Here is a 17,736-nt window from a genome sequence, read left to right on the forward strand (position 1 = left end):
TATGAAAAAAGAAAAAGAAAACCTTTGCCTTCCTAAAATAGCAAGCAAACAAACATTTCGGAGACACACTTCTTCTTTTAGAGACAGCCAGATGTGGGTTGTTGCTGTTGCACAACAGAGCAGAACACTTTGTAATTTTCGCCTTTTATACCAGCAGGCCCCCTAATGCATTTCTTTCATGAGGCAGTGTTCGGGCATTGATTGCAGCTATCATTTGTGTTGAGAATTGCCTTCTTTCAAGTGAGAACACTTCTGGCAATTCTGAATGCGCCGTGTTCTTGACTAGCGTTAACCATGGTACTTAGGCAGGCCAACAAATCAAACTGCAGTGGCAGTCTGTTTTAGGTCTGTAGGTGCAAGAAGTGCCCAATACTTATTTCATTTCATTGACTTATTGCAATAGGCAGAGTAAGGCACAGACTGAAACGAAACACTGAATGGCATCCGCAAAAACATTTTTAACATTACATTTATGAAATCTTTGGAGAAAACAAATGCAATGAAACAAACGCAGTCAGCAAGCACCTTTAATGAAGTTGTATGGTGGCACTGTGGATTAAACCACAGAGCCTAGGACTTGCCGATCAGAAGGTCGGTGGTTCAAATCCCCGTGATGGGGTGAGCTCCCGTTGGTCGGTCCCTGCTCCTGCCCACCTAGCAGTTCGAAAGCACGTCAAAGTGCAAGTAGATAAATAGGTACCGCTCCGGCGGGAAGGTAAATGGCGTTTCCTGTGGATATTTCACCCCTCCCATTGCAAGAATCTCCTGACAATGTTTTCAGAAAGGAGGGGACGGAATCTGCTCATCGCTTCTTCCACTCCAGCCTGACTCTGTGGGAGTCTGAGTGTTATCTGTGTAGATATAAGATGACTGCTTAAGCAACTGTAACACTCATGCAGTCCAGTAGCCTCCGATAGTCTTCAATTTCTAGTTTATTTTAGTTTTGCAGTAGCTGTAAACGAATAAAGAAGTTATGCTTCAGAGCCGTCGTTCGTGTAGTTCATACTCTGCTGTGCTCTGCTGACTTTGGCACTGAGTTTGGTGCTCACAGCTCAAAGTTGTGAGTCCATTGCACTTAGACCTGTTTCCCTGCAGTGGAAGGTCTCTGGAAGTGCTTTCCCAGCTCACCTGGCCCAGTTGGGGCTGAAGAGGTTGAGCCCAGTCGTTGGCACCGGCTCAAAGGCGAAGCTGACATTTCCGTGTGCTGCTCTGGTTCGCCAGAAGCAGCTTAGTCATGCTGGCCACATGACCCGGAAGCTGTCTGCAGACAAACACTGGCTCCCTCAGCCATTAAAGCGAGATGAGGGCCGCAACCCCAGAGTCAGTCACGACTGGACCTAATGGTCAGGGGTCCCTTTACATTTACCTTTTAACACAATACATTAGATTATGGATTGAAGAAAGGGCCATAGATTGTGTATTGTTGCAGGAACATTCCACTTTGTATAATTGATTTTACTCTTATATTGATTTTTCTCTCTCTCCTTATGCTGTAGTTAAACATAATGGATAAACTCTTATTGTATTTTTAGAGATATCAGAGAATATCCCTTCCTTTCTGAATTATATTCCTCATTAACTGGTTTGAAGTCAGTATGGAAACAGGAACTGGGGGAGGAAATTGATATGATGAAATGGAATAAACTCTGCTTCATGAAACCATTCTATTCAGTCTTAGCATCCATTAGAGAAAGTTCCATGAAAAGGGTGAATGACACATATTCAAAACTCAGGGAATAAGTCCTGCTGGTGGCACTACGGACCCATAGGGACTTATTGACACCTATGGTGGATCTGTCCATTATTTGGGTAGCTGTCCATTATTTGGGTAGCATCTGTCCAGTATTTGGGTAGCTTGAATGAAAAATGGAGGATATTGACCCATTACACAATTCTATTGGACCTCAGTACCACACGAAATACAGTCTGGTACAATATTTTGCCTGTCTAGAGAGGAATTATCCGGTTATCTTATATAATTAACTAGGAAATTATAGATAGGAATAGCAGGATCCCTTAAAGATTCCCTATGTTCATACAATATTTTTCTCCCTGACCTTTTCAATTAGCATACTTTTTTTTGTTTCTAATTAAGTTATGCTTTCCTGAGACTTTTATTAGATGCCCTGCTTCTAACCTTCATGAATGCAAATTGGGATTGTTTTGTTAAAACCACGCTGAAGGTAGTTTTTATTTCAACAGCTGCCCTGTTTTCATGGTTCAGTATATATATACTTCCCACTCCCAAGCATTTTGTGCTCCAAGTAGCTAAATTGCCTATAATAAATCACACTCTTTGCAAAGTGCATTGACTTTTCTATGTTCTGACTTATTAAAAGTTAGCAATTCACTGAAATCCCCACTATTTATACATAATTGGGCTGGGATTTAATCTTCCCTGATGTAAAAGGAAATGGGTGTTTCTCATTTATTGTTGTTGTTAGTTTTAATTAACTGCTTCACAAAATTAAGCAGTGGTGGTCGATATATAAACATATCTCTGCGAGCTAATTGTAATACATCTTTAAAGGAAATAAAGATCATGGGATTCCATTCTTCAGCTAGATTCATTGGGTTATATTCAATGCTGTCCTGCTCACAGAAGGCTGTTTGACCCATTGGGGGCGTCTGTGAATAAAATGGGAAGGTGAGACAATTTCTCCCTTTTCCCTATAGCCCCACCCATGCCACTTCCTATGCCTTTCTAGAGATTCCCCATCCTCTGAAACAAATTTTTGATTGGGTCCAGTGCAGAGAGAAGGGGGAATCCACAAAACTTCCCTTTCCCTGACTTCATGGGAGCATTCTCTGGACCAAAGAACATTCTGTAACTCCAATGATGGAATTGATTAAAACCCACTGTTTCATTTTCCTCCGGTTGCTTGCATTTTGACCAGTTAATTGCAAAAAGGCCACTGAACAACTGCATAGACTATCACCATATCAATATTATGTGGGGGGGATTCTCCTTGGGGATTCAAGTACAGAGGCTCACAGCAAATACCCAACCAGACAGACTTAATAATAATATTATATTTATTTATATTAAAAATTATTAGATTTTACAGTTTAATATTCAACACATTTATCATATAAAAACAACAACAAAACACAAAACTCCCCTCACCCCGTGACTTCCCACAACTTCTCATTCTGGTTTTTTTAACAATTTGCTGCTTCTGCTTAATTTTTTATCTAATTTTTCATCTTTTGGCTGAATGCTCTTATATTCTTTTCATTTTTATATCAGATTTTCTTCAAATTACATCTTACATTTCATTAATTTCCATACTGTTATCTCTTAACCTTTACTCTTGTGTTGTTGTTTTTACTCAAACCCTGCTAGTGAGTCAATTTCTTTACAACATTTCTGTAAATACAACATGAATGGTTCCCAGTCTTTTTTAAAGTCTTTATTGTCCTTGTCTCTGAGTCTTCCTGTGAGTTTCACCATTTCTGCGTATTCCATGAGCTTAACTTGCCATTCTTCTTTCATTGGTATCTTATCATCTTTCCATTTGGGGGCTAGTAAAATTCTAGCCGCTGTTGTAGCGCACACGAATAGCTTCTTTTCTTTTCCCTAAACAACCAAAGAAAAAAATGGCAAGTTTTTGATCACACTTGGATGATTGTATCTTGGCTTAATAACCTGCGATACAAATGAGACTTGCACCTTACCCATGCAGCCAGTGACTTTATTCAGTAATGCATTTGTGGGCAAGAGTTCAAAGAGTCTGGAGGAGCTTTTCTGCTGGGATACATGTCTATTAGGATTCACGCTATACTGTATAGGGGAAATGCACCTCATCTTAGCTGTTCATCCTCTACCCAACCACCTGCTGCCACCCCAGCACCTCACCATCTCTCATCCAGCCACATTCCTTGAAAAGTCAGTGTGAGATGGTGGAAGCCCCATTCACTTCAAAGGCATAGTCAGGAGCAATGTGGATTAAGAGCTCAGTATTAGGAGTGATGTGACTTGGAAAACAAGGCAAGCTTCAGGGCAACTGAGCAACGATGCTGCTGCATGTATGAGAGGGGTGCTGTTGCTCTGAACTCCTCCATTGGAGGCTCAGGTTGTATATATGTGTAAATAAACCATATATCATAAAGGCACCACAGTCTCTGCCGTGCCTCATTTCCCAAAAGGAAACACAGACCCTGGTAAGCACCTGGAACTCCCTGGAATCTCAGACTGCTGTGGAGATTGTGGGTGGCGTATAACAGTATGTTTGTAAGCACAGAATGGAAAATCAAGTTGCACTGCCCACATACGGTAGCTTCAAACAACTAGATTACACCCAGGGCATCAGAAGGGGAGGTAGCAACAGTTTGAATGCAGGTCAAAAACATTCCACACTTTTAATTCTCCACTGACATTGTGCTCTGAGAAGAGATTACTAAATACCTATGTGTGAAATTATGAGAAAATATTAGTACTGTATGTGACATTTGCCAGGAACGCTCATGTCCCAGAAGGAAAAACCCTTAGTTGCTCTTCATCAAGTACATTTCATGTCTGATCTGTTAATTTGTCTGTCTTTGCTCTGAACTGACACAATTCCCCTTCATGTGCTACAGAGCTACCTGAAATATAAATTAAATCATGGCCCCTGCAGAATGCTTCATACATATTGCACAGTTACCAGACTGCGTGTGAGGTGAGATCACGGGGATGGTTTCATCATCCTGCTCTTTAAAATGTCATATTTAAGCCTGTTGTTGTGACTGACACTGGGACCCTAATGGAAATTCAGCGAATGAACGGCGTTGCTTACTTCTTCCAAACAGATTCTAAGTAGGCAGGGAAATGGATTCTCTGGGCATGCAAAAGGAGAATCCCTCAGTTTTTTTCTTACTGGGTGGCTTCTCAAGTGTCTAACACAGCTCCACCTCTTATAGAACAATCTAAAAGCACATTTGTGCTGGGTTAGGAAGTGGGGGTTGGACTGGGCAGCAGTCTCTGCCTGTGAGCTCACACCAGCATCACTTTGCTGAAGTCACTTTGCCCTTCCACCTGCCAAGTGGGCAGAAACCTGCGAGAGGACATTCCTGGGACAGAGAGGGGCTAAGCTGTCCCAGGATCCATTGGGTCCCAAGCCAGTCACATGGCCATCATATGACAGCATCAGGCCCAATCACCGTGCCAGACCCAGGGTGGCAGAGTAATCTGCCTGCCCCCAACTTTCTGCCCTGGGCAGCATGCTCAGCAGGGCTGTGGAGTCACTGGTGGATGTGCTGTTCCATCAAACTACACTTCATAATGCATGCCGTTTCATCTAAAAATGTGCCAACTCTGATACACAAAATCTGACTTTTAAAAAAACAAACACCAATATAGATATTTATTGGGCCTCCCCAAATCAGTTGCCCCCAAAGTGCCCACATCTCAGCTTACATCATAAACTTCAAGGCTGAAACCAAGGTTACTCATTGTGTAAACATGTGGCTTTGCACATGAAATACGGGCAAATACACAGTGTGATTCTACTAATGCCTACTCACTGAGTTCTGGTTGCAGCTCTTTGAGCCTGTTAACGTTTCTGAGCAATTTTCAAAGGCAGCCCCACATGGAGCCTCTTGGGGAAAGGGAGAGGGGAATCTGAGTTGTTCTTCAGGCACAGGTGAGCCCTCCACTATCTCTGGCCATTGACCATGCTGGCTGAGCTGCTGGGACTTGGAATCCAACAACATCCAGAGATTCCCCATTCCAGTCTTAAGGGAACAGCGTACAACAAATTCCCTGTGCCTGAACACACACCTGTTTCTCCATTGCCAGACAGGTTGCAGAAAGATGCATTTTATTGGGCACCCTGTGGACTGCATTCAGTCTGGAAGGTCATAAGTTGTTGGGGCCTAAATTACATGCATTGGGACTGAGAAGTGGCATCAGGTAAAGGCTTCAAGGTCAAGTACTGGGGAACCAAGGCTCAAATTAAGCCCCGCTGCTGACTGACAATCCTCCAGTTGAGCTGTTCTCAGCATGATGGGGGGAGTCAGCTGGAAAAGGAATACTAATGGAGGCCTTCTTCAAAGCAGCGGGTTGTTCTTTTCCATTTTCTTTTTCCTTTGCCGAATACACTTTCTACATTTGTTACCCCTGCGCCTCATGGGCTTGTAGTTACTAATCCATCACCGAGTTTTCTGAATTAGCAAGCAGCAATTATGCATGCTTTATTCGCTGAGTGTAAAAATGAATTCTTAACCTTTCAACTTGTGAGCAGAGGCTTTCCATTCAAAGCAGAGATTTGCCAGATTATTAGCATTCTAGAGCGGGCGGCTGCTTGAGAACGGATGTGAAGACATTTCCTCTGTTTTACACATTTCTCCACATTTGAGAAACTAGGGGGGGGGGGCAGGGATAGGGAGCCAACAAAGGGAATCTAAACTGTGATGATAAATCTCCCCAATATTTTAAGCATTTAAGTTACTTCATGTCTCCATTTTGATTCATGTCCAGAGGCTGATTCTAAAAGGCCTTGGAAGTCCAAATAGTTCTTATCTATATGTTTTAAATGTCAAATGATTCTCGGCTACAGTAAAATTCATGAAGGAACAATAGCGCCACCCAGTGACTGTTTACGTAGACAATTGTATCAGAGTAAATCCTGCGAGTTACGTTTACAATGGCTGCTGGATTTTGTTGCAAACATATATGAGGAGTAGTCATGGCAAACCGCCATGCTTTGAAAAAATGCATGAGGTGTGTTGCAGAAATGGGTGGGGGCAAAATGGAAGCTGGTTTGAGGGAAAGCGCATCAAAAAGGAGTATTTCTCAAGAAGCTATGGGATACTTACAGATTGCAGCTAACTCAGCTTCAAACATCGGCAGTGAGAGCACTCTGGAGCCAGAGTAAGTGGTACTGTGCACAGGGGGGTTTTTCAGCTAAAACTCACAGGTGGGGTCCATTACCACTGCAGTGGTACCTCAGGTTAAGAACTTAATTCGTTCTGGAGGTCCGTTCTTAACCTGAAACTGTTCTTAACCTGAAGCACCACTTTAGTTAATGGGGCCTCCCGCTGCTGTCGCGCAGCCACCACACGATTTCCTGATTAAAATTCTTAACCTGAGGTACTATTTCTGTGTTAGCGGAGTCTGTAACCTGAAGCATCTGTAACCTGAGGTACCACTGTATAAGAGAACAAGGGAGGCATTCAGGGTGAGTTCTGATACCTCTTTTTATAGAAAAATAGCAGTGCAACCAGCCGAAGAGTCAAGACTCTAGCACAGAGATTTCCAAACTTTTCATGTTGGTGACACACATTTTAGACATGCATCATTTTGCGACACAATAATTCAGTTTTACTAGCAAACCAGGAGTAGTGAGGGGAGTGTTCGCATGACACATCTACACACTGCAGCCAACACACTAAACTGTCGCAACACACAGTTTGGAAAACTCTGCTGCTCTAGCACATACAACATAACAATGCACATAAAGCCACAGCAAATAACCAGCACAGAAGGCCATATTTAGGGTTGCCGTGAGTTTTGTTTCCCTTGCATGTCTGTTAGATTTTTTTTTAAGGGTTTGATGTCAGATTTTGTTTTTGAAATGTTTTAAATGTATTTGGTACATGCTGCCCAGAAAACTGTATATTATGGGGTGGCATACAAATGCCATTATTAATTATCATCATGAATTTCAGGCAGACCACAGATTACTGGACTGGTTCAGAATTGTTTGAGGTGAGGCAAGAAATAAAGATTCTGTTACCTGCAAGACTAGATATTGATGCATCACAAATGACAAACCTGTGTGTTTTTGGAGGCAGGAAAGGCTTAAAGGAGAAAAGATAAAGCCTGGTTTTATGACAGATCATTGGCCAATTGGTCTGTACCAACCCATACCTATGGACTGCTGGAATGTTTGCAGAGAATGCTGGATTAGCTAAACCTTAATCTGATCCACTAAAGCCATTATTATTATTATTATTATTTTAAGCAAGATTGCATACTCAGTATAACTTTATAGTTGCCAGAAGTGACACCTCAATGCCTTCCCTATGTAATGCATCAGGGCATCACATGGCAGGACAGATGCTCAAACAAAGATGTGTTCTCCCAAGGTCATATCCTGTTTGCATTTCTGTCTCAGCAATGGATGCTGGCTTGGTCATGGAAGATGGCAGAATCCCCAAGGCTGGGCTCTGTGAGCAGCTGACTTCAAGCGCCAGGCCTGTTGGCAGACCAACTCTGCGTTACAAAGACGTCTGCAAATGTAACACGAAGGCTGGCGATTTTAACCCCAACCATATGGAAATCCCTTGCAAACAATCACAGTGGTTGGAGGTAGACAGTCAAGTAATTGTATCCACAGCAGTGACCACAGGAGGAACAACTGCTGCAGGTAATTAAGCGTAGGTAATTAAAAAGGAGGATTTATTGCAAAAACAAAAAGATAGCTCCGGACGGCTCTGACAAAGCTTTTGGCATCATTACTCAAGATGACCCTTCTGAAGACTCCTTCCGGCATCGCCAGAAGACATTGAACTTACAATCCTTATGTCTCTTGTTTTGCTTCATATCTAGCCAAGGGGTGAGAAGCCTATGACCCTCTGGGTGTTGATGGACTATAACACCTATATAGCCTGATCATTGGTCAGGATGGCTAGGGCTGATGAGATCTGGACTCCAGTAACTTACGAAAGCCCACAAGTTTCCCACTCCTGAGTTAAAGAGACCCTGAGGATGCATCCTTCGTCATACATTGTAAGCATGCTTGCTGTCAGGGAGTGGACTGAACAGCAGGGCTTGGAAGTTTCCCCTCAGTCCATTTGGCTCCTCTCGGAAGAAGAGGAGGGACTCAGAGTAGCCAACGTCTCCTTTGCATGGAGGCATGGATTATTTGTCTTGCAACCAGATGACTGAATAATAATAATAATAATAATAATAATAAACCCAGAAAATATGAACTGCTTCTTCTTGCCTCTGATGCTACCGGGGGAGGAGAGGGTCCTTCACGCCTGACACCTGCAGACTATGAAGATTCTTGTTTCCTTTTGTTTTTGTTTTAAAAGGTAGGCAACTCAAAAGTGAAGTCTACTTACCCCAGCATAAACATGATCAATGGCAGAGTGCTGCCCTGATGGAGCTCAGCTGGTCCAGTTTTTACAGCACGACTCATCTCCCCCGCCCTAAATGCTAGCAGTGTGAAGAAGTGTAAAAGCCTCCTGCGTTTTTACCATTGATTGAAACCATTGATTAAAAGAGATGGCACAGGCTGTAAAGAACCCTTCTGAAAATATGTTTGCGTGACCATGAGAAGAGGCATTCCGTAAGCCAAACATAGTCTTATACGCTAAGACATTTATCCCAGTACTGCCTGTGCATTGATCAAACTCAGATCTTTCCCAGCCATGCTACTTTCAACCAATGAGGTTAGGGGGTGAATATAGGTCAAGCTGCATAGGAAGCATGTGTTCTGACATTAAGGTCACAACTATACCATACCAAGGGACTCTTATACCACTTTAACAATCATTCCTTCTCCCCAAAAATCCTGGGAAGCATAGTTTGTGGAAGGTTCTGACCTCACAGACCTACAGTTGTCAAGCCCCCTTAACAAATTGCAGTTCCCAGAATCCTTTGTGGCTGCTAAAGTGGGATAAGAGCTTTTCAAATGTATAATGTAGGTGTGACTTTTAAACAATGGCCTGTTTCTGAAAGATCAGATGAGGTCGCTTCCAGGTGATCTGTTTATTGTGCATTCCTCCTATTTTTTGTGGGGAGATTAGATTATTATGCCAATTCTTTACCGAGCAGTTATTTGCTTTTGGGGAGGTTAGCTGATGTTGCAGCAAGCAAATGTTACCCCAAATTTCTATGGCATTTCCCCCATCACTTTCATTCTTGCAAAATGTCCAATCTTTCGGCGAAGCAGGTTTGTACAGAAGAGCTCTGAATCGACTTCAGTTGTGCATCCTGAATTTGCTGGTACCTGAAAATAGAGACAGTCTGGAAGCACAATTCAGGCGCCCACAGCTGTAATACCTGGAAGATAAATGAACCAATCAAGCTGGATTAATTCATTTCAAGGAAAGTTTATTGGAAAGGCAGCAACTGCTTAATGGTTATTCATGCAGGTTAATCTAACCATTCACTACAGCAAAGGGGCTTTGTGTGCTAATGGGAGGTTTGGTGTCAATGTGAAATGGGGTTTATCTAAAGGCAATGTTACAGCACTGCTTGCAATTTTCCATTCAGAAATTAGGTTTATCAACATGGTTAATAGCCTTAGTCCTGTGCTACAGATTCCATCATAGCTGACCATTGTCCATGCTTGCTGGGGTAGACTGGAGCTGGAGTTCAGTTATGTCTGGAAGGCACCACATTGGCAATCCCAACCAAATCTGATGAAGCGTTCTAGGGAACTCAAAAGCTTGTGCGTTATTTGGTTTGACATGGTTGGCATAATAAAATGTATTGCCCTCATATGAATGTTGAGATATATCTTCTGGGCCCTGACATCTACCTTCTGTTTTTGAGATAGGAGAAGGATCACAAGGGCCAAGAGGATGACAGCATGATTAACATGGAGGGTCAAAGATGCTATTAGAGACAAGGTGGCTTGCTGTAGAAAATGGAAGCCTTGTGCATAAGAGAATGAAAAAGAACACAAACTGTTGAAGAAGAAGCATGGCTTCTGCAATAGCAAATTCTGTCTCATTAACGTAGAGGGTTTTTTTTAGTGTCAATGAGTATATAGAAAGAGATGATCGCATCAACATTTTGTACTTGGACTTTCAAAAAGTACCACATCAAATACTCTTGAGTAAGTTTAGCAGCCAGGGAATATGATGAGTACAGGCAATGACTGATTTAGGTGCATCCGAATGACATGCAATTGTGCGCATGTGCATGGCGCCAAACCAAGAAGTAGCCCCAAAATGCCATAAAAGCGTCACAGAAAGGGGCAGAATGGAGTTGAATGGGCTTAAGCATGCTCCACCGATGCACACAGGGGTCCAGAATGTAACACCCGTGCAAAACGAGGATTACTTGTAGTTCATTTGTGGAGCATTAAATGATTAAGAAAGAAGAAGCAAAGAGTAGGAATATATGGCCAGTTTTCCCAGTGGAGGGATGAAGATATCTTTCAAGAATGAGTATGGGGACTTGTTCATAAATGATCTAGAGGCAGGGGTAAACAAATAAGTAGCCAATGAGGCAAATTGTTCAGGGTGATTGCAAGCAGATTATAAAGATCTCCAAACATATCACTCCAAACTAGATAGTAACATGGAAAGTGCTGTTCAGGGTAAGCAAGCATGAGGTGATGAAAATTGTGGCAAAAACAACCACCTGGCAGTGACTGACTAGGAATGAGCCCTTAGATAGCTTGATGAAGATGTAGAACCAGTGTTTTGCAGCTGTGAAAGAGGCAAAGAATTTGTTGCATGTATTTGCACGCAATGTCCACTTGGGTCCTAATATCCATCATAGTCATGTGCCCTACTTTACAGATGACAGTCCTCTGTTTGAAGATGCCTATTTGAGGGCTGTCCCGTCCATATCTGGTTAAAAAACAGGAGAGCAGAAAGTGGGAGAGCAGAATCCTTGAAGTTGTTCATCATCAGTTAGCAGTACCTGGGTAGAAGATTGGGCAGACCTGGACACAATATTCCACCATATGTTGAGATGCATTACATTTCTACTTTTCAGTCACGATTCCTAAATTTGTGTCTGTACCTATAAATTACCATCTGCAATTTTTATGCAAAGTGGTCTCCTCTTTGTTGGTGAGGCATAACTGGTTGTCTTAATAGCAGCTGCCAAATAGTGATTTCTTTCAGTTTCACAGCATCCCTTCTTCATATTGGATTGGTAACCACAAAACAGTGGAACAGAGAAATACTACGGAGGATGTGATGTTTAAAAGGAAGTTTTCCAGGGTTCTTTGTTACACAGTTATTGACTGCAGTGATTGCATTGTCTGTGTCTCATTTTCTGAGCTACGTCTCTTGAAAATGAACCTGTAAGGCCTGTTTGTCTTAATGACAGCATGTTTGCACAACACCTGTGCCAACTACAGAAGTATCATTACTGAATTGAAGTGCAAGGGAGTCTATTGTGCTTCATGTCAGCTTCACAATGATAAGTGCCATTAATGGTATGGTGAGTGTGCACACAAATATCTGCCTAGAATACCTCAGCAGTATTCCAATCGCAGGCCTATGGGTTAACAGTAGAAGAGAAGAATCATAAACAAGGGAGGAAAAATCACCTAAAATGCATACATATGCCAGCCAGCAGGTGGCAGCATTATACCTTTCATATAACTGCTGTGTTGCTAATATGGCTCTCTCAACATTCAGAAAAATATAAGAGACTTTCTTCCGTTGATGCTGATGAGAGAATGAGTTGATGGTGCATAAAATGCCTGCTTATATTGACTGTTCATCTCTCGGCTATCTTCCTTTATTCATTCATTAAAACAAAAACAAAACGGATTCTTCAGATCATATCAGATTTTTCTTTCGCTGCCAGGCATAAGACTAACCTATTTTCGTGTCCATTTGCAAGAAAACAGCTTCACACTCTTTTCATTGATGCCACTTTGCCTCGGATTTTAATGCTCCTGTCAAAAGGTATGCAATAAACATTGAAATGATGCTCTGTTGCTTTTCTGCCGTCACAAGGTATTCGTGTACATGAGGAATTTCTGTGACAAACACATTCATGGTGGAAAGTTGCATTTATCACAGTCATATTGGTGTCTGACCTCTGTCAAGCTGGGAGGTCAGTTCACCTCTTCATTCAAAATGGAACAATTGCCTCTGGAGCAAAGAGGCATGAGAACATAAAAAAACCTCTATTGGATCATCTACATAGCTGTCAACTTACAGATTTGAAAATAAGGAACCAGCAGCCAAAATAAGGGACCTGCAGCCTCACCGGTTCCAGGTACTCCAGTCTTCCTGTCCTCCTGCAGTCTGGTCAAACTCATGCTGGGTAGCTTCGAGAACACTGTCCAACCAATTTTGTAACCAGAGGTTCAGCTGAATAGAATCTGAATCACATGCACCACAAGGCCTATGCAGCCTCAACTTAAGATGGCTCCCTGGCCTGGCTTTGCACTGCAAAGTTTGCAGCAGCACGTGCAACAAAATGGCGTCCAGCATTCAAAAAACCCCTCAGCTTGCATTAACTAGCCACACACAAGGCATGCAAGCTCCACCCCCCAGTCGTTCTTAGACTTCTTATTGGGTGAGCAACACAGCCAAGCAACACAGTTGGAGCCTCCCTCGTCCCTGGCCGGCAGGGAGGGAGGGAGAGGAGCTGCTTCCTTTGAAATTTAAGGGACATCATTTAAGGGACATTTAAGGGACATCCATCAATAAGGGACATGAAATATACTCAGAGTCGCAAAGTGATTTCATGCTCTTTATTCAGCTCATAGTGGTGAGGAGGAATGAATGAAAGTCCCCTCAAAGTATCTGCTTTATATACATTATTTACACAATGGGCTGCACGTGATTGGCTAATTCCGGAATTCTACTGTAAGCCAATCAGGTTGTGGATTCACTTCTATCTGGCGCATGATTGGGTGGTTCCTGCTAACCAATCATACTGCTGCATTGTTCTAGGACCAATCAGACTGCTGCATTCTGAATCCTATTGTTCTAGGACCAATCAGACTGCTGCCTTTTGGAGCCTATTGTTCTAGGACCAATCAGACTGCTGCAGTTTGGATCCTATTCAACTCAGTACATAACAGGACAGCAGCGGGACATGGCGCTGGAATAAGGGACTGTCTCTTCAAGTAAGGGACACTTGACAGCTATGATCATCTAGCTCAGTACCCTATTCTCACAGTGGGACACCAGATCCCCATGGGAATCCTGCAAGCAGGACTTGAGCTCAATAGCCCTCTCCCACTCATGCTTCCCTGCATCGTACCTCTGATCCTGGAAGTAAGGTAAAAGTAAAAGGTAAAGGAACCCTGGATGGTTAAGTCCAGTCAAAGATGACTATGGTGTTGTGGCGCTCATCTCGCTTCAGGCCGAGGGAGCCGGCGTTTGTCCACAGACAGCTTCCCGGGTCATGCTGCCAGCATGACTAAACCGCTTCTGGAACACCATGATGGAAACCAGAGCGCACAGAAACACCTTTACTTTCCCGCCACAGCGGTACCTATTTATTTACTTTCACTGGTGTGCTTTGGCAGGAACTGGGATGGAGCAATGGGAGCACATGCCGACATGAGCATTTGAACCGCCAACCTTCTGATCGGCAAGCCCAAGAGGTTCGGTGGTTTAGACCACAGCGCCACCAGCTAGAATGACTAGTAGTCAGTGGAAAAGGGGTCATTTGGACTGATGGAAACAAATAGGAAATGGGAGAGTGTGGTGATAGATAGCATCCAGTGAAAGGTCATCTGGGCTTCAGTGCATCCAGCGTTATTTATCCTTCCACATAACTAAGGCATAGGAATTTAAATGACTGTCTGCAGCAGAAAAAAACCCAAAACAATAGAGTGACAGCATAATCCTGAGGAAATTTAATTGTAATCAAGGCTCACTGTATTCAGTGTAGATGTGCTTAGGGTTACAGCCTCAGGCAATTTTTTTAAAATTAAGTTTCTCTCTTCCTTCCCCTGCCCCACCCCTGATAACCCTTTTCAGTATCCCGAATCACCATGTCATTTGATCACACATTTGATCTCAAAATAAGCTTTAAGGATTTGCTGTGGCTCAGGCTTTGGTACATAAAAATCCCAATGCAGAATACTATGGCATTCTCCAAGGAGCCAAAGCAAATAATCAAATGCTACATTTACATATAGTAGCAAAACGAGGATATAGCTCTCCCTATGTAAATCCTTTGGCCCGTTATCTCACCGAGACGGCTACACAGTAAATCTATCATGAATACTATTTTTAAAAGAGAAATATACATTGTTAGTGAAGCTGAGTCATCTGAAAACACTATTGATACATATTAGAAGCACAGACAAATGCTGTGTGTCAAAGATCCCACAAACTAAACCCAGCAAACTCAGACTTCCTGGCTCTTGTCCTAAACAGATACAGCACAGCACAGAGGGACTAAAAGCACAGTCCAGCAAGGGATTCTCATGAGCAAACACAACGGAAACAAATGAGAGTTGCATGAGAGGCACTATCGCTTTTTTACATCACTTCTGAGAAATGCCAAGGAGGATTCCATTCACATCATAAAGGATGCTGCAAGACTGGCAAAATAGGGTTAATACAGGGAAACAGCTGAAGCTCAGTGGCAGAGTAGAAAGTCCCCCGTTCAATCTCCAGGGAAAGCTGGGAGATTTCTGATCTCTGTGTGAAATCCTGAAGAGCTGCTACCGGTCATCATAGACTGAGGATTGGGAACCTGTGGCCCTCTAGACTACAGCCCCCATTACCCTGCTGATTGGCCATACTGACTGGGGCTGATAGGAGTTTGAGTCCGACAGCATTTGGGAGGTGCCACTCCTGGTGTGGACAATACTGAGCTAGATAGTGGTCTGACTCAGTATAAGAAAATAAGAAGTGCCTGCTGGATCAGGCCTATGGCTCATTTAGTCCAGCATCTTGTTCTCACAACAGATGAGATAGCTCTGGGAAGATTGCAAGAAGTACCTGGGTGCAATAGCACTCTTCCCTTCTGCACTGTGCAGCAATGGATTCAGACAAGCTGGACTCCACGGCCTGCTTCAGCTACATTTCTCAGGGACATTGATGCCCACATGGACCACAACAATGGACATCTTCCCCAGCACCTTGGTATTTAATTGAGATGACTCGTGGCATCTGCAGTGTTCATATAGACCCAGTGTCACTGAAGACCTCGCTTAGGCAGCTCTTTCAGATTCTCTAGGCCATCCACTTTAGTCTTGATGGGAGTTATTCTGCGGGTCCGAGAGCCAAAGCACAAAGCCAGAAGCAGGGCTGGTCAACCGATGAGGCAAGGTGAAGGAATTGCCTCAGGTGGCAGAATGCACAGGGGCAGCAGATCCCAATGTAGATCTTTATTTGCCCCCCTTGTTTCTGACGCAGGTCTTCACTCACCCCTTCTTCCATGGTGGGGAAGCACCATTTTTTGGTTGGCCTCAGGTGCCACAATGTCTTGGGCCAGCCCTGCCCAGTAGGAACATGGTCAAAAGAAATTATGTACTGTGAAAAACACTGGATTGCCCCTCACCCAGATGCTGTCTATTCTTCCTTTTGCAAATTACCGGTATTTCTCTCCCATTTGCATTGTGAGCAAAAGAGTTTATACTCCTCAAGCTTCTTCTTGCCATAGTTAGACTGGAAGAGTTTACGAGGCTCTGCTGCTGTGGCTGTGAAACTCCATCACCAGAGTGCTGTTGTACCTTCAAGATCCTACTTCTGCAGCTTCTTCCTTGCCTGTTGAGATCACTGTTATTCCATTTCCCGATCGCAGTTCAAAATCAGGAGGCAGCAGCCAAAACAACAGTGGAAGGATGGAGTGGGGAAGCAAGCTATAAACATATAAAGGGCCATGGAAAATGCCCAAAACAGCGACTATTGCTTTACTTGAACTAGTTTTCAACATAGCAGCAGCTACTTAGCCTTTCTCCGGAAGTATTGGGGATTCCCCAAGAGTGATGGACTTCCTGGCATTGAAAGAAGAAACGGCACCACATGCAGCTCATGGGATTCCTCAAATAATCTTGGGAACTTAAGTTTATTAAGGGGGCTGAGAACTGTACTTCTGCAAGGGGTGAACTACAGATCCTGGGATTCTTTGGAAGAAACCATGCATTTTAAATGTGGACGTGTGTGGATGTGACCACAGTCCTGGAATTGGCAAAGGAATGCTGGCTTTGTTTCATGATCTTTGTACGAAGCATTCCAAGATTGCTTTTGCAAAATCTTAAAGCAGCTTCCTTTACAGGGAAAGCATTGGGCGTCTGCAAGCGTTAAACACACACACACACATGCACATACACACCCCAGTGACATTTGTTTTGATTAACACTAAAGGAGAAATTATAAGCTCCTGTTAACAGCTACCAAAATAGAAACCCACAAGCAATTAAAAAAAAAAGAAAGAATTGTAGCTGTTTCTGACTTACTTACATTGTGATGGCTCTCCCCTTCCCTAGGGCCTTCTGCTGATTCCCCTCTCCTCCCCAACTCCTGTTTGTTTATTTATAGCTGTCTCCAGAAGGAAAGACATAAGAATTTGTACTATCTTTAGAACATAATTCTGTCACACATTTCAGGAAGCAGCCACGCTTCATATTCATTGGCTCCTTTTCAAACCCCACCTTAGAGAGGTTATTAATCCTTTCATTCTCAGAGAGCAAACGGACTTGTTGGTTCACGTGAGAGATATGTGGAGAGACGAAAGGCCTTGAAAGGTAGAAATGCTGTCTCAAGTCAAATCTGCCCTCCATTAAATATATATATATATATATCTATGTTTTAGAGTGAAAGGATAGACAGAGCATCTGAAAACACACCTAGCTTACAAATCAAATGCAACCATGACTCACGGTTCTTTTAATTTTGCTTCTGGAAAATACACAGACATATGCATGCGTGCATTTCCACTGCAAGGTTAGGGTGACACTGGAGGCAAATTCTGAGGTTTTAATTAAGGCTTCACCTAGCGCAGCAGCTGGAAATGGGAGGTAGGGCCTTTTATAAAATGAGCACAGGAGCAATCTGATAACTGAGTGATGCCTGCTGTGGAGAAGGGGTGTTCTGAGCATGTCTCTGCCCTCGAGAGCTTATCGGTTTCCTCAA

At 43.1% G+C, this 17,736-nt stretch overlaps 1 long non-coding RNA gene across 4 annotated transcripts; it reads right to left on the reverse strand.

Annotated features, from left to right (window-relative positions):
* Window positions 1-9,681: 9,681 nt before the first annotated feature.
* LOC309370769 lies at window positions 9,682-17,381 on the reverse strand. 4 transcript variants are annotated; one of them, XR_014168666.1, is made up of 2 exons: window positions 17,256-17,381; window positions 9,682-9,994 (listed from the first exon to the last, which is right to left on the reverse strand). It is a non-coding gene; the product is annotated as an uncharacterized lncRNA (long non-coding RNA). The 4 variants fall into 4 exon arrangements; XR_014168667.1 differs by lacking the exon at window positions 17,256-17,381 and adding an exon at window positions 17,065-17,122; XR_014168668.1 differs by lacking the exon at window positions 17,256-17,381 and adding an exon at window positions 17,061-17,111.
* Window positions 17,382-17,736: the final 355 nt, after the last annotated feature.

This window comes from Podarcis melisellensis (genome assembly GCF_964234715.1).
Source record: "Podarcis melisellensis genome assembly, chromosome: 5".
Lineage (NCBI taxonomy): Eukaryota > Metazoa > Chordata > Lepidosauria > Squamata > Lacertidae > Podarcis > Podarcis melisellensis.